The sequence below is a fragment of the Danio rerio genome, chromosome 10 (genome assembly GCF_049306965.1).
Source record: "Danio rerio strain Tuebingen ecotype United States chromosome 10, GRCz12tu, whole genome shotgun sequence".
In the NCBI taxonomy this organism is placed as follows: domain Eukaryota; kingdom Metazoa; phylum Chordata; class Actinopteri; order Cypriniformes; family Danionidae; genus Danio; species Danio rerio.
The window spans coordinates 582996-593210 of NC_133185.1; the positions used below are offsets into that span (position 1 = coordinate 582996).

General features: G+C 44.0%; 1 long non-coding RNA gene across 3 annotated transcripts; it reads right to left on the reverse strand.

Moving 5' to 3' along the window:
• Positions 1-233: 233 nt before the first annotated feature.
• Positions 234-10165, reverse strand: LOC141376279 (uncharacterized). 3 transcript variants are annotated; one of them, XR_012386045.1, is made up of 3 exons: positions 10095-10165; positions 471-645; positions 234-335 (listed from the first exon to the last, which is right to left on the reverse strand). It is a non-coding gene; the product is annotated as an uncharacterized lncRNA (long non-coding RNA). The 3 variants fall into 3 exon arrangements; XR_012386044.1 differs by lacking the exons at positions 234-335; positions 471-645 and adding an exon at positions 4803-6229; XR_012386043.1 differs by lacking the exons at positions 234-335; positions 471-645; positions 10095-10165 and adding exons at positions 4803-6229; positions 8518-9935.
• Between the last annotated feature and the right edge of the window lie 50 nt (positions 10166-10215).

Consider the following 10215-nt stretch of genomic DNA (forward strand, 5'->3'; position numbering starts at 1 on the left):
ATTTATAATAATATAATATATAATTTCCTAATTAAAGGGTCAGTTCACTCTCCCTCGAGTGTTTCCAGATCTTTATGAGTTTCTGTCTGCTGTTGAACGCTGAAGATCATTGATTTCCATAGTAGGAAAAACAAACACAATGGAAGTCAATGGTTAGCAGATTTCCAACATTCTTCAAAGTATCTTCTTCATTGTTGAACAGAAGCCATGAGGGTCTGAAATAATGTGTAGGTGTGTGTGAACTCCACATGTAATCCATCATCACAATACTGTTGATGTATAAACGGTGAGAAACTAACATGGCCCTCGCTGACATTCACTGTGTGTGTCGTCTTCTAGAAATCAGAGGGGAAATCAATGATATTTATTAGATCTTCTCAGAAGAAAGAAGGAAATGACACTCGCTCTAGTGTATGACGAAACCAGCTATTCTGATCCTCCAAGATCCTGTGTGAACTCTTGAAGCTGACCTCTGTTTGACTGCTGAACTCATCTGAGGAGATCTGCCTGGATATTCACACCATCATCAGCTGAGTCCTCCTCTCCAGACACATCAGCTGAGTCCTCCTCTCCAGACAGTGTGGTGTGTTCTCCTCAGAGCAGCACCTGACGTCTCCACTCCAGCTAAACCTCTTTGAGTTTCTCCTGTAAGACACGAAGGAAGACGCTCTGAAGAATGCTGGAGAAACACACACACACACACACACACACACACACACACACACACACACACACACACACACACTTCTAGAGTATTTTCCTCACAGTGAGTGGGCGTCAGTGGTTACAGCTCTCCGCCGTTCCTCAGAACATCTACAGTTTTACAGAAGCCCCAGCAGGTCTGGGGGGAGTAGAGTGAGTGTGTGTGTGTGTGTGTGTGTGTGTGTGTTGTCAATGAGGATGAGCAGAGCTGCAATTCTTCTGCTGACTCTCAATATCATTTTGTCTATATAAGGGATTGTGTGTGTGTGTGTGTGTATGTGTGTGTGTCTGCCTGTGTGTGTCTGTCTGTCTCACTGTGTGTGTATTTGTCTGTGTGCATTTGTGTCTGTGTGTGTGTCTCTGTCCCTCTCTTTCAGTGTGTGTGTGTATGCGTTTGTGTTGTGAACATGTATGCTGTGGAGTGTGTGTGTTTTGTGAACGTGTGCGTGTGTGTGTGTTTGTGCACATGTGTGCTGTGGAGTGTGCGTCAGCATCTCCTCCACTGTATCGGTGTGCACAGGAAGCTCCTGCCGGCAGTAGATTGTAAACAGATGCTGATGTGCGCATGTGTGTGTGTGTGTGTGTGTGTGTGAGTCAGTGAGAGTCTGTGTGTGAGAGTTAGACTCACTCTGTGGAGGTCAGACAGGTCACTCTTACTCAACTACACTCATCAACACACACACACACACACTGCTGGAGGGAGGACACTCTCACTACACTGCAGGAATCACCACAGCTGCTGCGGTTGTCAGACTGCTGCTATGTGGTTACCAGGCTGTTGTTATAGTTTTCAAACTGTTGCTATGTGGTTGCTAGGGTGTTTCTATGGCTGTCAGATTGTTGCTGTTGTTACCAGATTGTTGCTATGGTTGTCAAACTGCTGCTATGTGGTTGCCAAGTTGTTGCTATAGTGTCAGGTTGTTCGACTGCTGCTATTTGGTTGCCAGGTTGTTGCTGTGGTTGCCATGGTCTCTGGGGAATCTCTGGTTACCGGGGTGATGGTATGAGGCTGCTGAGAGGTTGTTGTTGTGGTTTCCAGGTTGTTGCTACAGTTGTCAGACTGCAGGTATGTTGTTAACAGGTTTTTATGGTTGTCAGGATGTCACTATGGTTACCAGGTTGTCAAACTGCCGCTACATAGTTATCAGGGTGTTCTTGTGGTGGTCAGGTTGTTGCAACAGTTGTCAGACTGCTGCTATTTTGTTGCCAGGTAGCTGCTGTGATTGTCGGTTTGTTGCTATGTGGTTGTCAGGTTGTTGCTGTGGTTGCCATGGTTACCAGGGAATCTCTAGTTACCAGGGTGATGGTATGAGGCTGCTGAGAGTTTGCTATTGGGTTGCCGGGTTGTTGTTGGGGTTTCCAGGTTGTTGCTACAGTTGTCAGACTGCTGCTATTTGGTTGTCAGGTCGCTGCTGTGGTTGTCAGACTGCTGCTGTGTTGTTATCTGGCTTTTTCTATAGTTGTCAGGTTGTTGCTGCTATGGTTGTCAGACAGCAGCTATGTGGTTGTCAGGGTGTTGCTATGGTTGTCAGATTGGCCGACAGCTGCTATTTGGTTGCCAGGTTGCTGCTAATGCTGTCAGTCTGCTGCTATGTAGTTGTCAGGGTGTTGTTGCGGTGCTCAGGTTGTAGCTGTTGTTACCAGATTGTTGATATGGTTGTCAAAGTGCTACAACGTGGTTGCTAGGTCATTGCTGTGGTTGTCAGACTGCTGCTATGTGGTTGTTAGGGTGTTATTTTGGTTGTCAGGTTGTTTCTGTGGTTACCAGGTTGTCAGACTGCTGCTATTTGATTCCCAGGTTGTTGCCATGGTTGCTGCTTTGGTTGTCAGACTGCTTGTTGCTGTTGTTACCAGATTGTTGCTATGGTTGTCAGACAGCTGCTATGTGGTTGCTAGGTTGTTGCCATGGTTGACAGTTGCTGCTTTGGTTGTCAGACTGCTTGTTGATGCTGTTACCAGATTGTTGTCGTGGTTGCCAGGTTGTTGTTGTTGTTGTCAAACGGCTGCTATTTGGTTGCCAGGCTGTTGTTGTGACCAGATTGTTGCTATGGTTGTCAGACAGCTGCTGTGTGGCTGTTAGTGTTGCTATGGTTGCAAGGTTGTTGCCATGGTTACTAGAGAATCTCTAGTTACCAGGTTATGAGGCAGCTGAGAGTTTGCTATTGGGTTGCCAGATTGTTACCATAGTTGATAGACCACTGCTATTTGGTTGCCAAGTTGTTGCTATGGGTTTAACAGTGTTGCTATGATACAGACTGCTTCTATGTGGTTGCCATGGTTACTAGGGTATTTCTAGTTACCCATTTACAGTGTGATTGTACGAGGCTGCTGAGGTTTGCTGTGTGGGTGTCGGACTGTTGCCGTGTTTCAGGCTGGTTTTTCAGTTTCACACAGAAATATTTCCTCAACTTTCTGAGTTTAGCCTTGAGCCCTGGGTTGTTCCCTGATCCCTAGAGAGAGAAATTCCACTCTGAGCACTGGTGGAGAAACACATCAGACGACAGCACTCGAGCTCCAGAAACCCAAACACAGTGAAGCAGAACTCACTCCACTTCATTAGCCCCACATTAAGAGCACTGGTGTGTTCTGTGTGTCTGTGCGGTGGTTTCTGACACAAATGAGAGTGTGATTGAGGAAATGTCCACATCTGAAACTCAACCGCAGCTCCGCTAGTTACATGTCATTAATTTCACCCTCTGTGGGATGTTTACCAGCTGAAGTCAGTCTGAAGGTGCTGTGCTTTCTGGCCGTCAATGTTGTTTTTCTGAAGCCTTTGTAATGAGAAACGACTCAGAAATGCGAACCATCTGATCCACGACCCATAAAACAACATCTGGAGGAGAGAACGCCTCAGATGGTTCCAATGTTCTGATGTTCCTCACACAAACAAACAGATCATAAAGCCAGCCGACATGCCGACCGTAAAACACACATGATATATCCATTAGAGAAACAAGCTTTCTCCACAATCACAAACATCACAAGCCCTGATGATCCCACAAAGCCACACACACATTCACAACACCACCAGACAAACCACATCCAGCAGAGAGAGAGAGTGTGTGTGTGTGTGTGTGTGTGAGAGAGTCCTCCTGCATTAGAAAGGAATCTCAACTTTGATCTCTGATGAGAAACATAAGTGTGTGTGTGTGTGTGTGTGTGCGGTCTCAGGGTTCACAGACTAACACACACACACACACACACAACTGTTGCAGTTGTCTGGCTGGAGATGAGGATGCGCTCTATCAATACACTGAATGTTTGACACAGTAAAGAATGCAGTGATATAAACACATACGTCTGCGTTTAGTCTGAAAAATAAAGCACACACACCACGCTGACGCAGACTCCTCTGGGTTTACAACTGATTTCATTGAAACACTGGAGTTTTACCTCCTCAAACCACTGAAACACAGGGCTCACACTGCAGAAATGCCGACTAGACTTCAGCGGCAGACTCGTATATCCTCTAAAACAGCGGCTCTCAAACTTTTGTCATCAAGTACCACCTCAGAAAACAATGGTCTCTCCAAATACCACCAAAATGAGCAGTATTGAAATACAGAAGCATAGTAGACCCAGTAAAGCTGCTACAACTCTGCACAGTTACAAAAACGTGGCAGATATCAGAAATATAGGCTATATGTCATACATGGCATATTATATACATCATTTTTGGTAAATTCTGAAATGTGTGTAGCATGTACATGACAGATTTCATTCCTCCGCACTGATCTAACTCATCTGTGAATAAAGCAGTTTCCATTTAATGAGTCAAAGAGAACAAAATCATCACTTCCTGATGAACTGCAGCAAATATCAGACAGAAATATATGCAGCCCTGTGCTCAATACTGACTCTCAGAGTGACATCACTTCCTCCCTGCAGGAGCCGAATGAGTCACTCGTCTATATTCACTTCATCTTCGAACAATAACATGACCCGACTCTTTCTGCACATCATCAAATGTCATGCAGCGCAACTCATCATGCGTTCATATCATCTGATTGCTTCATTTCAGGACCGGTGTGGAAAACAACACCATATTAGGAGTGCTCTGACATCTGAAAACTGAACTCATTATGATAATTAGTAAAGACATGGGCTGTGTCGGAAATCACCTCCTATATTTATATATAAAGTGTGGAAAAGATAGAAATAAAGTAGTGATTTCCAAATGTTCTTTGAATTGGGTTTGATTGCAGACAATACACTTATTAATGAGTTCCTCACAATTATTATTAATACACACATATTCAAATTTGTATTCTTTTGACACACTTTATAACAGTTGTTTCAGTAAAGCATTTCCCGCTCCGTTACGTTGTTCCATTCATAACACTTTACATTTAGCGACTGAAGACAGCGAGTGCTGGAGTGTTTCAGGGTCATTCTGCCTCATTCCTCCTGCAGGTGGGCAACAGTACGGGCTCTTCCACACATTCTCTATTGGAGACAGGTCAGGACTGCAGGCAGGCCAGTCCAGCGTCTGTCTCCTCCTCCTCTGCAGCAGGTAATGTGAGCTGAATGTGGTTCTGCATGGTCTTGTTGGACTCTGCATGGGCATCTCTGGAGCAGAAGGCAGCATATTGAGCTCCAGAATCTCTCTGTGCTGTTCAGCATTAATGGAGCATCACAGAAGAGCAGGTCACCTTCACCAAGAGCACCGACACAACCCCAGACCATGACAGAGCCGGGCTTCTGGACCTGTTAATGGTGTCAGTCTGGATGATAGTCTTCCACTTTGGTCTGGAGCACACAGTGTTCATTTCTCCAAGAAACACCTGAAACACTGCTTCATCTGAGCGCAGGACACGTCTCCACTGTGTGATGCTCCATCCCAGAGCCCAGAGATGTTATTTTAGTGCATTGTGGGATTGATTGAGTGCACTTCAGAATGTCCACTATGGTTTCGGACACCACTGCAAATGCCTACTGCACTATTAAGGGTATGGTGGTGATATCAGATGCTATCAGACACTGATGTCGGATTATTGATTTTGACCTTTTCTATCACTGCTCATGAAGGAACTCTTTATTATGAACGTCTTCAAGCTGGAGGAACACAAACCAGAATCTCCTCACGTCAAGAAAAGTGTCAGCAGATCTCCATCATCAAATCTGTTCCTCCAGGCTAATATCTTGTGTCTTTACAGCATGTGTGGAGGATCCAAAGTCAGAGGACAAATCCTGGAATAAACTACCCGGGGATTTTTGGGATTTTCTATGTGAAAACACCAAGTCCTGCTCGACCACTGAAAACACACTATACTGACTCCAAACACACTCCTGTTTACTCTCAAACACTGATTCAGCTTCGCTGAGAAAACCAGCACTCATCCATTGAGGACTTCTAGAGGTCTCCATAATCCTGGACCAGGCCGTATCCTGAGCTGATGCTGTGGTGGTCACGGAGGAGTGGAGAGCATGAGACTGATTCCTGAAACACCCCAGTGACAGACGAGTCTCCGCATTGATCCTGCGGGTCAGCCTGAACACCCGTCTGTGTCTGTAGCTCCGCCCTCTTCTGAAAAGAGCACAATCTCATTTACATTTAAAGCGACAGTCACCAAAACACCACAACGAGGATCACAGCTTGAAAACGTCAGATTCAGAGAGCTGGAGGACAACATCTGTGTGCTGTTCCCAGCTCAAACACTCAAACACTCAAACACACACTCAAACACTCAAACACACACTCAAACACACACTCAAACACACACACACACACACACACACACACACACACACACACACACACACACACACACACACACACACACACACACACACACACACACACACACACACACACACACACACACACACACACACACACACTAGAGAGACAGCAGAGACGCGTGTACAGAGAGAGGCATAGGCCTTATAGGTCACCTTTAAGAAGACGCACACCCTTAATATGCTTAAGACACGCTAACTTATGTTAACATGTTAGCCATATGCTGAATGCAAACAAAGTGTTAAAGACGCTGGAAGTTTGCTAAACTCTCCTGTTCTCGTCAGCCAGAGCGCTCTGAGACATTCCAGCAGAGTTTCTGAAGTCAATGTTTGTGCCAAACACCATTAGCTTTATTTGTTTGTGAGGTTTAGAGTGAATTATGCTGCAGTGCAGCGAGAAATCAAACTCACAGCTGCTTTATGTCTTCTGGACAGCCGGAGGCCAGAAAGCAGATCTGCAGACCAGTGTGTGTGTGTGTGTGTGTGTGTGTGTGTGTGTGTGATTCAGGAGGAGCGTGCGAAAGAAAGTGTGTGTGTGAGACTGTAGCTGGAGCATGGACATGAGTGATGGTGTAAGAGCAGACCAGGAGTCTAATTGAAGACACGTGGAGACACACACTCACACACTAGAGCTGCTCAATATACACTCACCGGCCACTTTATTAGGTACACCTCACTAGTACCGTGTTGGACCCCTTCTGCCTTCAGATCTGCCTTAATACCTTTATGGCAGAGATTCAACAAGCTACTGGAAATATTCCTCAGAGATTTTGCTCCATCACACAGCTGCTGCAGATTTGTCGGCTGCACATCCATGATGCCAATCTCCCGTTCCACCACATCCCAAAGCTGCTCTATTGGATTGAGCTCTGGTGACTGTGGAGGCCATTTGAGTACAGTGAACTCATCGTCATGTTCCAGAAACCAGTCTGAGATGATTGAGCTTTATGACATGCTGCGTTATCCTGCTGGAAGTAGCCATCAGAAGATGGAGACACTGTGCTCATAAAGGGATGGACATGGTCAGCAGCAATACTCAGGTAGGCTGTGGCGTTGCTCGTGAGAGTTTATCACATGCATGAGTTTAAAGGTCTGTGACTGAGCATTTCAATAGACAGTTCTATAGTCTGTCATTGCTGTCAAATGTTGCCTTATCATATACAACATTTGGGCAAGAGAAATGATGATGTTTGGAGGTGCTACAAAGATTAGTTGTATTAAATCATATATACGATGAAGACTAGACAGTGGGTTTCACATTTGCACTGCAAGATCTTTTATGTAGTCCATATATCCACATTTCAAACTGAAACTAAGATTATTTTAATAATGAAAGGATATTTTAATTAATTAAAAACTTTTTAGATGCATGAAATGAGACAAAAACTGGAGAAAAGCTTTTTTTTTTTGCATTGTGATTATACAATTTCTGTACTTAAATATACTATTAGACTCCCCAGAAAACTGTCAAACAGAGCTATATATATATATATAATGCAATATCCGATTTTGCAAATGTCCCTCCGCCACAGCACACACATTTAGGAACTGCATTCACACTGACCTGAGCTCTGCTGTAGTGTCTATATTTGTGTGTGTGTGTGTGTGTGTTAAACAGACACTGGTGGAAGATTGTCACCTTTATCACTTCTTCATACAGCCCAGCACAGACAGCTATATTTACAGCGATGAAGGTCATCTAAAAGGGGTTTTCCAGAATCTGACTCCAGATCAGCTGAAGATGAAACTGAAACCCCCATGTCTGGTGGATCCCGGAGGATATTTGCATTAAACACACCAACAGCGATTATTTATAGGTGTGTAAACGCACAACACCTACAGATGAGCTCAGCCGGGGAACTCTGCGCATATATGATGACATCATGGTGAATCAAAGCATCTGTAAATGTCCTGTCATCACACCGCAGGCCTGCTTTTGCATCACTGAGATTGCAGGAGCTCAGTTTATTATAAATTAATTCTTAACACACATAAGTCCATTATTTTAATTATTAGAATAATCTGTTTTAATTTGAGCTTGAACTATTCATGCACAAGATATTTAATAATACTTACATTTAAACTGAACACGGGGCGATGCAGTGGCGCAGTAGGTAGTGCTGTCCCCTCACAGCAAGAAGGTCGCTGGTTTGAGCCTCGGCTGGGTCGGTTGGCGTTTCTGTGTGGAGTTTGCATGTTCTCCCCGTGTTGGCATGGGTTTCCTCCAGGTGCTCCGGTTTCCCCCACAGTCCAAACACATGCGCTATAGGGGAACTGATCAACTAAACTGGCTGTAGTGTATGAGTGTGTATGGATGTTTCCCAGTGATGCAGCTGGAAGGGCATCAGCTGCATAAACCATATGCTGGATAAGTTGGCGGATCATTTCGCTGTGGCAACCCCATATTAATAAAGAGACTAAGCCGAAAAGAAAATGAATGAATGAATAAAGTGAACACTCAACTAATTTCGTCAGTCAACATTTGAACTTGTATAAGCAGACCAATGACTAAAGCGATAACTATAACTACATCAGTGGACGATAACTATAACGAAAACTGTAACTATATTAGCGGACGATAACTATAACGAAAACTATAACTACATCAGTGGACGATAACTATAACGAAAACTATAACTATATCAGCGGACGATAACTATAACGAAAACTATAACTACATTAGTGGACAATAACTATAACGAAAACTGTACCTATATCAGTGGACGATAACTATAACGATAACTATAACTACATCAGGGGACGATAACTATAACTACATCGGTGGACGATAACTATAAGGATAACTATAACTACATCAGCGGACAATAACTATAACTAAAACTGTAACTATATCAGTGGACGATAACTTTAATGAAAACTGTACCTATATCAGTGGACGATAACTATAACGAAAACTATATTAGTGGACGATAACTATAACAAACGATAACCTTAATGAAAACTATAACTATATCAGTGGACGATAACTATTTAATGACTATATCTCAATTATAACCAATATTATCGTCAGTCTCTTTGAATGCTTGAGCTCTTAAAAGCAGTATGGATTCAGTGTTTTTGATCGCTCCTCTGTGTCGATATCATTATAGTTGTGTTTTTAGAGTTAGTTTTCTCTCAAACTTTACCATGAATTGTTATCGTTCTCCATCCTGAAAGAAGGACGATTGTTAAATGTGATTGTTCTGGCTGTGAATGGGCCTTCACTGACGCTCCACCCCAGCAAACATACGCATTACACAACACCTCAATTATTTCGGGGAAAACAAATTAGTCTAATGAGCTGTTACATAAACGAGGCTCTTCTGAGAAAATGAAACGGATCGACCTGGAAAGCCTGAATGAGCACTGAAATCAAGAGAAGTCCCAGAGGAGCTCTCCATCCCGCATGGATCACAGGAAAGTCCCAGCCCTGTGTGTGTGTGTGTGTGTATGTGTGTGCGCGAGCGTCCTCTGCTGTTTGACAGCAACACACACTGGAATCCACCCAGAAACACAAGTGCATTCACTCAACACAAAGAGGGAAACTCAGCCCTCTATAATCACACTGCAATGGTACTTTCCACACACACACACACACACACACACACACACACACACACACACACATGTGCTCAGGTGTTTTGTGAACGCACCTGTTGACACTCCCAGTCAAAGCTGTGTAACCCGAGCGTGCATGAATGTCCTCAATACTGCAGACTGTCACCTGTGCAAACACACACACACACACAATAACACACAATAACACACCGGCAA